Genomic DNA, 11221 nt, shown 5'->3' with positions numbered 1-11221 from the left:
TAATGGCTGATGAGTCTGTAAGAAATATATGGCTTCTTGTAGGAAAATACTTCATACCTAGTCAGAGATAGATTTCTGTGGACTTTCAGAGCTGTAATCTATTTCACATTTCAGTGAGCTGCTTAACAGAGCCCTTATAATATTACAAACAGCATTTGCAAAAAAATTTTGACCAGAGCTTTTCATGCTGGAATTCTACAATATGTCTTGACTTCAGTCTGATCTTTGTGCATTGTCTTTATTTTGATGTTGCTGTTTTCTCCTAATGTTATACTTTTCCTCAGTTGGTTTCCTGAGGAACAGCTATTGCTACCACCACCACAACCCCTAATTCCACTACCACTGCTTCACCTCCTTTTCTGCAATGTCAATGTCTTAAATGCATACAAATAGTGGAACAGATACATGTAGCTGCTGTTTCAAATGTGAAGATGTCTAAAATGTGAGTCCACATTAGTATGAGGTTCCAAGTCATCTCCTGTTTTTAAACAGTCCCCCTTTCTTTCTATAACACTTTTGTGAGCCTTGAAGGATGGGATGAACACATATCCTAATTCATCTGTGATGTTCTTTGTATGATCTTTCTAAACATTTCTTCACCCTTTCTCCCCATTTTGCCAGTCTTTGCTATCCCTCTGTCCTTCTACCTTCACCCTCTCACCCATGCCAAGGGTTTAAAGCAGTGATTCCCAACTTTTGGTCCTCCATCTGTTTTGGACTTCAGATCCCAGAGGCCCCAGTCAATCTGGCCAATAGTCCGAAATTATGGGAGCTGAAGTCCAAGCCATCTGGAGGATCAAAGATTGGGAACCACTGGTAAATTGAACTATCAAGAGTAAGGCTATCTTGCATATTGGTCCATTTGTTGCTAGAACCTGAATCCATGTGTCTCATATCTGAGTCCACTCTTTCTTCCAGTGATTCTCAGACTGTATTCTGGAGCATAACATTATGTTCTAAAAGGAGCTGAAGTCAAGACATTGGATCAGTCTGTCAACTTCTGCCACTCTGAAGTGGGACACCCAGTGCAGCACTTCTTATATAAGGATACTAATACCATCTCAACTAAGTGAGTAAGAAGGGCTCACTAGGCCCTCCTGACAATGGACATTGTAGTGAGAGGGCAAACAGCATCATCACAAGCTAACAAAAAGCCTTTTCCCCTCCAAATAATTTTCTATTTATTTATTTTTTCAGAAATTTTGCCTTAATTTTTTTTTAAACAAATCATATTTTACAACAGCAAATTAACTAAGAATCAGTGAGAAACATATAGTAAAGAAAGAGACAGGAGAAAGGAAATAAAAAGTAAACCACTATGAAAGAAAATAAGAAAACAGGGAGGAGGAGAAAATATATGAAAGGAGGTGAAAAGAAATGAGAGTGAGTGGCAACATTAACTCAGCTGTCCCCCTCATAGTTGCTGGGTGGGTGCCTGGCCACTCTTCTGAAATCTGATAAAGGAAGTGTGTGTGTCACATTTGTGTGTGTGTGTATTCAGTGCAGAAGTCAATGATACTCCAAGAGAAGAAAAACATTTGTACCCCACTTATCAAAAAAACTACAATTGTCCCCATTGATGTCACAATGAAGATCTCTTTTCTATGCCCTGCATCTTACAATTAAGCATGGAAATGATAGTACTATGAAAGATGAAGGGCAAACAAAATGTCTGCACTTGTTTCCAACAATTCTATGGTAAGAGGAGGAGAAAAAGAGACAATTTTAGGGCCTGATGAAATCATCCTTTCATGATGAGCTGTCGGGTCTTCACATTTGCACATGTGCTGTTTATAAGAAAATACTGTAGTTCTCTAGAAGAACAATTTAGCAGCGATTAATCCCTGTGAAATCAGAGTGAGTCAGTGTGAGCTCCCATTTTCATAGCTTGCTTCCGACACTGAAAACATCTTCCCTCCCGTCACAATGACACTCCAGTGAACTCAAGCATTTCCTAGCTTTGTTGCTTGGTGTATATGTGACATACACTTTGTGCCCTGAAAAAAAATGCAGCTGCTTTCTGAATGCAAACAGAAGGCAAAATTTTTTAGATTTGTTATATTTTTATGTGTTGGTTGTCAGAGATCCATTCTATTCAGAATACATTTCCCAAGAGCCACGTCTCAGGCAAGTGTGGTGTTTACATAAGAAGAAGAGTATACATACTCTTTGGAAGCTTTCCCCTCCCCTCCCAAAGCTGTTAAAGGTTGATGACTACTTTATTGGTTGTCGCAAAAATTCAGTCGCAGGAGCTGTAGAATGACGGTGGCTGTGTGCAAAGAGACATCCTTAGGTGATTTGTACAATGGCAAAAAAGATGGTGCACTTATCCTCTCAATGTCCTTTGTCAGTTTGGATACTCTGCAATCCTTTAAAAGTACAGTTGTGTTGCTGAGCTGGTCTGGTTTTGCATTTTAGGGTGAGTGTGTTTCATTAGTTCAAGGGCTTAAATCCTTGTTTCATGCTCCCCACTTGCCTGAGCAATAGGATGCCTGAGGGGAGAGCCATGACAAGGTCAATATGTCCATGGGGAAACATATCAGTATTTGTGGTTTATCGTATTTGTCTGTGGTGTGTTTATAACTCTACTGGATGACAAACAGAAGTTGTCAGTCCCTCAGGCAGTCTTTCAAGTGATGATCAAGAAGTGATGATGATGATGATGATGATCATCATCATCATCATCATCATCATCATCATCATCACACGTCCCCAAATCTGCTTCTTGTTAACTAGGCCCCTAAATCCACAGGCTTCTTTTTTCTACATTTGCTGAATTGAATAAATATAATCTTTATTTAAGAGAGACAGCATGGTGTAATGGTTTTAGCATTGGACTATGACTTTGAAAGCACACAACACCAACAAAATCTTTATGTATTATAAAAACGTCACCTGTAGACCTAGATGTATAATCCTTAAGTGGCCATTAACATGTCTTATGCTAGCAGTTTCAGCTACCCAACTGACCCAAAATCTCCGAAAGAGGATCAGTTTACACACCCAAAGTGTGTATTGCATATTGCTTTCAGACTTTAAAGGCTTCTTAGCTCGCTTGAGTTTTAAAAAAGATCGTGTGATAAATCAGAGGGCTTTTATTTACAACAGTGCTGTTGCTTCAGAGTTCACACATACTGTAACATTCAGGTCCAAGATCTGTGGGTATTATAGAAGTTTGGAGGGCATTTGCAACTCTAATGCAAACCTCTGTTGCCAAAATGCAATGGGATGGGTTTGCTGATGGAACTAATTCCATAAACAGTGTTGGGGAGGACTGAAGACACCCACACACACACCTGCATGCTTTTGAAACCTGGTCCAGAGGCTTGGAACAAATGTTCACATGGTGAGGAGGTCTGTAGGGAAAAGAGGAGGAAAAGAAAGCCATGTTACACCAGTGAGCAGGCACTAGTGTAATCATGGATTTAGACCTCTATGCTGAGATCTGGCTACTAACCCACATGCAGTCCTCCCTCCGAATTCACAGGGGATCCGTTCCAGCTCCCCCCCCCCCCCGCCATGAATTTGGAAATTCACATATATTCAAGCCCCATAGCTTTGCATGGCTGTGTGCTTTTGCGTGCGGCCATGTGCATGTGTCACGAGTGCATGCACCATTAATAATAAGAATAAGAATAATAGGTTTTATTTATATACCGCCCAATCACTGGGAATCCGAGCGGTTTACAATAGAGGGGATAACAGACAGTTCCCTGCCCACAGGTTTACAATCTAAAAGACACGACACAAAAGGAGAAGGGAATGGTGAGGGGGGAGGGAATCAGGTCCAGCATTCTTCTCTCCCTCTGAGGCCTGGACCAAGGCAGGTGGACCGGAGGGAGGGCTCTTCTTCTTCAGGCTAGCCCTGATGGAACTGGGCCAGCCTACTCTCTCCCTCAGAGGCCGAAAGATGACAGTTAGGGAGGGAGGAGCCTCTTTCTTCAGGCTAGCCCATTAACTTTAATGAAGGTCACCTCTCCATGAGTAATTAAAACCGCAGATCTCAAGTCCATTAAAATGGAGGGGTGACTATATATCTTTCTCTTCTGCAAGAGGCAGATACCAATATGACCGTGTTCTCCACTAGGAAGCAAGGACATGACATATCATCATGACACAGCACTAGGGTGGTGATTTTGGAGTATTCTGCCCTCACTGTCCTACTGTCAGGAGTGTTACTGACCCAGTATCACTGTTTTGTGAATTATGAATTTTGTTATGTTTTGTTGCCTGGACAGCACAGCTACCCCTGCGTATATTTCCTGGATTTCAAGATACCAGATTTAGGCCCCATACAGACAGGCCAAAATAAATAAGGAGTGGAGCGTGGCTTTGGCGTGGTTTCCAAACTCATAGGACACATGCATCATTTGGACAGCATACCTCCAAAGTGACCCAAAGCAGCTTTATTTTGGCCTGTCTGTATGGGCCCTTAGACACAACAGGGAAATCCTAAACAAGAACATGTTAAGGGATTGGGTCTTAACTCTTTTAAGGTTTTTTACCTTCTTAAATGTAAAACTTTTTCATTTGGATTGTAATTGGTAAATTTTACCTTTACAGCATCTAACCCCTTTCCCTCAGATGTCGCAATACATAGGCTCCTTGAGAAATCACTTCTTGAACCACCAGGGTCCCTGAAGTAATACACAACTGATAAAAACACTTTAAAAACATCCAGCTTTTCTTCCAGTCAGAGCAAAGCAGAGTATATGTCCTTCCTTTCTGTCGCATCCCCATCACCTTTCTCCTCACAACAACCTTGTGAACTAAGAAAGAGTCAATTTAAGCTCAATCTATGAGTTTTGTAGCTTAGTAAGGACTTGAACCTGGGTCTCCCTGGCAGCAGTCCAACACTAATCATTACACTAGCTCTCCACTGGCTGTCATCTGTAGGGAGCCAAGATAGTCATGAGCATTATGGTGTCAACTGACATGTCTTCTTTTACTGGCCATGGAGAGATGCATCAGGGATGTAGCCAAGGGCGGGTGGTCCGTGGGGTCCAGACCCCCCCTTCTGTTAGATACAATGAATGGTGTGTGCGCTGCCACACTGCCATAGCCAAGCCCCATTATAATGGTGGCACTTAGTCTGGACCCCCCTTTCCCAAAATCCTGGATGCATCCCTAGATGCATGAAGCAAACATAATATGGTTCCTGGAACCATCTTGTGATTCTCTATCTCATGCTCATGCTTCTACAACTTTGAAAGTATGTCTGTTTTTCCTCTTTTTCTCTTTTTTGCTGCCTGCACAAATAATTCTTTTTTATTTATTTATAGAATCACAGAGGAAATGCTTAATGACTCATTTAACAACAACTACTTCTTCTCCTTTTCTCCTTCTCTTTCTTCTTCTCACAATCCCCCAAAACCGGGACTCAAAGCAGCTCACAATTTAAAAGAATGATACAATTAAAAACATGCAAAAAGTGAGCATTAAAATAGATTTAAACTGTTAAAGTACTAAAACAAATAGCAAAGCAAAATGTGCCATTTAAAAAGATAAAGGCTCTTAAAGCCAATTCAGTTTAAAATATATACAGTTCTTTAAAAACTTTCTGTTTTAAAAGCCTTTCTAAATAAAAAGGTTTTAGCCTGCTGATGGAAGCACCACAAGAATGGGACCAGAGTCAAGGGGCAGCCACTGAGAAGGCCCTCTTTTGCGTCCCCATCAACCGTGCTTATGATAGTTTGTGGGACTGAGAGAAGGGCCTTTCCAGACTGGCTCATACAGGGAGGTACAGTCTGCCAAATAGCTTGGATCTGAGCCATATAGGGGTTTATAGGTTATAACATTGTATAAAAGTTACCAATTAACTGTAATAAAATAAAATTCTATGAACATAAATACATGCTGAGATCAGAGTATATTGCCACAATTACACAGACGTGTCAATAGCTATTACAATGAAACATGCTTGTTCGCTCTAAATTTCCAAACTGATGGCTAGTGAAAAGAGTACATTTTCAATGCTTTGGATTTAAACCAGAGAAACACCTTGATACAAAACCTGTTGAAGGTAGCGTTCTACACCAAGGCTACCCAAGTAAACTGCACATTTGTGAAGACATTTATTTTATCATAATGTGTAATTATATTAGTACTAGTAATTTTGTATGCCCCGAGGCATTAAAAATTGAAAAGGGCCTGCTGCTTTGTTCCACCATTTATAAGCTGCATGTTAATAATGTACTGGAAGCATTTCAAGAACATGTATTATTCCTTTGTAGTTGATTTCACAATGCAGTTCTTCCAACCGTATGAATTTAGTGTTTATAAATTTGCTGTGTCCAAGCAGATGCTTAGCATTATAATGCACTGGAAGTTGTGGTGTTACTTCACAACATCAAGATTGTTGAGGAAATTGAATGTACACTGAAGAAAAAAATGTTCCTTTTACAGAGGGGAAAGGAGCGGGCTGAGCATGTAGTTTATATGCTCTCTGAACCACCTGTCATTATTTCTGAGAAATCTTGGAGAACAGATGTAGTTCCAGACGTCTGGAAAAGACAAACATTGTCCCTCTCTTCAAAAACAAAAAGAAAAAGGGCAAAAAACAAAGACGACGGTGATCCAGGAAACTACAGACCAGTCAGACCAACCTCAATGTCAGGAAAAAAAAATTAGAACAGATTATACAGAAGTCTGCCTGCAAGTAGTTGATGTCAATGCAGTGATCAGTAAGATTGGTTTGTCAAGGTCCCCAGGAATGCTGTGGATGTCATTTTTCTGGATTTCAACAAAGCATTTGATAAGCTCCTTCATGATATTTTGATCAGCAACCTGATCAAAGGTGGGAGAGATTGGAAAACTGTCAGATGGCTCCATAATTGTTTAGAAAATGATGCTGAAAGAGTTGTCATCAATGGCTGTACTTCAAACTGGAAGGAAGTCTCGAGTGGAGTACCTCAGGGTTCTGGCCTATGGCCATTACTGTTCAATATTTTTATCAGTGACTTAGATGACACAAAATTGGGGTAAGGGTGGATAACACATTGGAAGATAGGGACAAAATTCAAAACGACCTAGATAAACTAAAAACATTGGGCAGAAATTAATAAAATAAAATTTATACAAGCAAATCCAAACTTTTACAGTGAGGCCACAAAAATGAAATGCACACTTATAGGATGGGGGATATATATCTTAGCAGCAGAACATGTGTAAAGGACCTTGGCATTATTGCTGATCATAGGGTGAACATGAGCCAGCAGTGTGATGCTGCTCCAAAGAAAGTGACTGATATTTTACCCCGGAAGCATAGTTTAGAAGCATAGCTTCCAAGTTGATGGATGTAACAGTCCCAGTATATTCTATGTTGATCAGGCCTCATCGAGAGTACTGCGTTCAGTTCTGGGCACCTTATTTTAAGAAGAACATAGACAAGTTGGAGGAGATTCAAAGAAGGGCAACAAGGATGAAATGGAGTCATGAAAAACAGAACATATGAAGAAATGTTGAAGGAGCTGGGCATGTTCAGCTTGATGAAGAGAAGACTGAGGGGTGACATGATTGCACCCTTTAAATATGGAAAGGGCTATCCCAAAGAAGAGCAGGCAGGCCTTTTCTCTGCTGTCCCAGAACATAGGACCAGGTCTGATGATTTGAAGTTACAGGAGAGTACATTTCAATAGAACATCAAATAGAATCTCTTGACTGTAAGAGTGTTTTGCAATGGGACCAATTTCCTAGAGAGGTGGTGGAGGCTCCTTCTCCAGATATCTTCAGAAAGAGTCTGGGCAGATACCTTCTAAGCATGCTTTAGCTACAGATCCTGCACTGAGCAAGGGGTAGGACTTGATAGTCCATGGGGCCACATCCAATTTTATGATTCAAATTTTATTGTAGAAAGGAAGAGGAACAATAATAATAGTCCTTCTCACTACCGTGGATCATAAATTATTGCTCCCCCCCCCCCCACTACTTGTTATTAACATGGTCCTAAACACATCACCTCCCATCTCCATCCATGAATCATTAAACTCTCTTTTACATGGTGGCTGCAGCTGTTGCACTTTGATAATAGCTGTAGAGATGTCATGGATGAAAGTGGGAATTGACCATGCCCCAGGCAATGCAGAGTGCCATCAGCCTGAAGGACTCTATGTGTATATGCACAAATGCACATAGCCTCCCTTCAGACTGATGCCTAATGGATGAGTGCAGGGATGATACATGAATCCAGTGGCATGGCTAGCTTGCCTATTAGCTATCAGATGCCTGAAGAGGGCTTAGGAACTAAAAGGGAATGACCTGATTCACCCTTGCCTAGCTCTTTTTTGGCAGAGACTGTATTCTGAACCAGAGAAGAACTATAGAGAGCAGGATATATAGGCTCAGTATCGAAAATAGGGATGCATTACAAGTACACAAAATTTATATTCTGAATGAGGTAATGATGGGTCAGAACAACTTCACTTCATATTAATAAACCAGTATTTGGTTGCTGATATGTGCCATGGTTTAGTATATGACTGCCTTTCAGAGAGCAACAGTATTAGTGTGTGTTAGCTGACAGCCTATGTCATTTCACATTTGAGTGGTTTGATTTTTGAGGGTCATCCATAGAAATGAGCACACTGAAAGCATTCAAGCTGGAATTCAAATCACACATTCAAAATGCAATTTTGAGCTTTTTATTTAAAATTGCATATTCAAAATCTGCCTGGCAAAACAGGGCAGATTCTGAAAGCTTACAAATATGCTCCCCAATCTGAAAGGACCTGTTCTTCAAAATGTTGATTTTAAGCCATATGACTGCTCCATGAATACTTTCTGTTTCAGGAGATGCAATTTTGATTATCTCAGGCTTCGAACTCTCAATAATTTCTAGTCTTAGGCAGGTGCAATACTTTACTTTCCCTCCACTCTTAAGTCTTAAAATCTCTCTCCTGCATCTCTTTTAACCTTTTGGAAACTAGAATTGCTCCTTACCACCAAGCAGTATCATTTCATCTTTCCTCTTTTTCTTCCTTCATCCTGAGGGGAAAGAACTATAACCCAACATCTTTTCCCTACAGCTATTCAGAAACAATAAAAGCAATGAGGGAAGATATAAATATATTCATGAATTAGTGCTATTAAAATTCTATCTGCATTAGATGGAAATAAATTGCACTTATCCCACCCCCTGCAGCTGCAGGCCTTCACAGCCACCATAAGGAAGCAAAGAGAAGGGCGGCAAAAGGGAGATCATATCAAATGCAGCTGGTATAGAGGGCACGGTGGCTGGAATGAATGAAATGAAAAGCCCATGTGTTTTCCACAGGGAAAACACTCTTAAGCTGCAGTCCGACACCATTTAAATGGAAGCAAGCCCCATTTTTTCCTAAACATTTACAATACTGCAATGATAGTGTCGTTCTGCCCATAAATATGAGAGATGCACACAGACAATGATTTCAGCTCAGCTCTCCATGTGATTTTTCACATAGAAGGCTGGTTTGCCTTGGTATAATTTAAGCCAGTGATTCTCAAACTTTTTCACCCCTGTGACCCACCCCCCTTTACATCTACATGTGGATTCCCACCCCCATTCATTTCGGGGGGGGGGGGATCAAGTCCCACAACCTAGTCTTGGAGGGGCATTCCAGTGCCCCTAGCACCCTGTCTGGGATCTCAAATGGTGAAGTCCATCACAAAAAGCAGAACTGAACTTGTGCATACAATGTAGCCCTGGGCCGAAGGCTGCAATGATGTGACAACTCTTCCGCCCTCCCCCTTGAACCACTGCTGTGCCCCTTCCAAGGATGAGGCCTTACAGTTTAAGAACCAGTGATTTAAGCAACAGCCAACCACTTCTTGACTAATACAAAGCTTTGGTTTTCTGAAGCTTCAGGGCATCTGTCAAAGAGGAATAATAATGGCTTAAAGCAATGCCACAGTGGCACTGCAGACCAAGTGCAATAGAATTTTCATTCATTTCCCCTTTGTATCCCTGGTGCAACCTTAAAAAAGTTCCAGAAGGCATCCTAGCCTTCCAGGTTTGTTGGAGGTACCCCCAGGACTGTAATGGGGGAAGAAATTACTCTGCCTCTATTTCACCAACAGAAGTAGTTCCAACAGCAGAGGGATCCTTTTACATTCTGGCCAAAGGCTGCCAACCCTCCTTCCAATCCACCCACTAGCAAAGACATTGAGGTCCCAAGGGTGATTTCCAGTAACTTGATTTTCCTCCAAAATAGCCATGGGGAGGAGCATTTATGTTCTTGCCTATATAAGTTAGTACAGTTGGCCCTCCATATTCATGGATTCTTTATCCATGGATTATCCATGGCTTGAAAATACTCCAAAAGTATATAAATTCCAAATAGCAAAGCTTGATTTTGGTATTTTAAATAAGGGACGCAAATTTACTATGCCATTTTATATAACGAGACTTGAGCATCAACAGATTTTGTTATCCATGGGAGATCCTGGAACCAAACCCCAGCCAAGTGTCCAATGTACCTGTGGAAAACAGAGTCTCCATAGGCTTCCATCAGGATATTGCCAATGACCCTTGTGAAGCCCTAAAATGATCAGAAGCTTTGGACCAGTCTGATTACCTTGCTGTCTGAGAGTATGGTGGAGTCTCCTTCTTTGAAGGTTTTTAAGCAGAGGCTGGAGGGCCATCTGTTGAGGGTACTTTTATTGTGTCTTCCTGCATGCCAGGGGTTTGGAATGGAATGGCCTTGGGATCTCTTCCAGCTCTGTGATTCGATGATTATATGATTCTACCTCTGGACTACCTTAGATAATATGTGTTTGACTTTGGAGGAGGTTTGAACACTTTCAAATCAGAATAGTTCAGTTTCATAGTAGGGTGTCAGCCAAAGTATAAGCATATATAACATTTTTCAAATCAGATCTTCTCTGCACCCTTCATTTTTTAAAAATGCAACCCCTTCAACCTTAAAACATCCATCTTAGGCAATTATGAAAGAGGTAATGAGTGGGTACAACTGCTGAGTGGGAAATCATTCTTTGTCATTATCAATGTTGTCTCAAATTTTCAGGGTCAAACATTTTTCAAAAGTGGGGAAAGTACAGGCACATTCAAATCTATCTATCTCCCTCCCTCTGTCTCAAGATCTTGGCACGGGATAAAAACAATGTAACAACTTAGAATAATGTTAAAGTGTTTGTTCAGTACAGAACAATGTAAAGCAACTGAACAAAATAAAAATAAAACACATAATCCAGCAGACCAAAAAACATGTTATGATGACTTAGTCTC

This window comes from Sceloporus occidentalis, unplaced genomic scaffold (genome assembly GCF_023333645.1).
Source record: "Sceloporus occidentalis isolate IW3139 unplaced genomic scaffold, rSceOcc1.0.p SCAF_1, whole genome shotgun sequence".
Lineage (NCBI taxonomy): Eukaryota > Metazoa > Chordata > Lepidosauria > Squamata > Phrynosomatidae > Sceloporus > Sceloporus occidentalis.
This window is presented reverse-complemented; position numbering follows the sequence as displayed.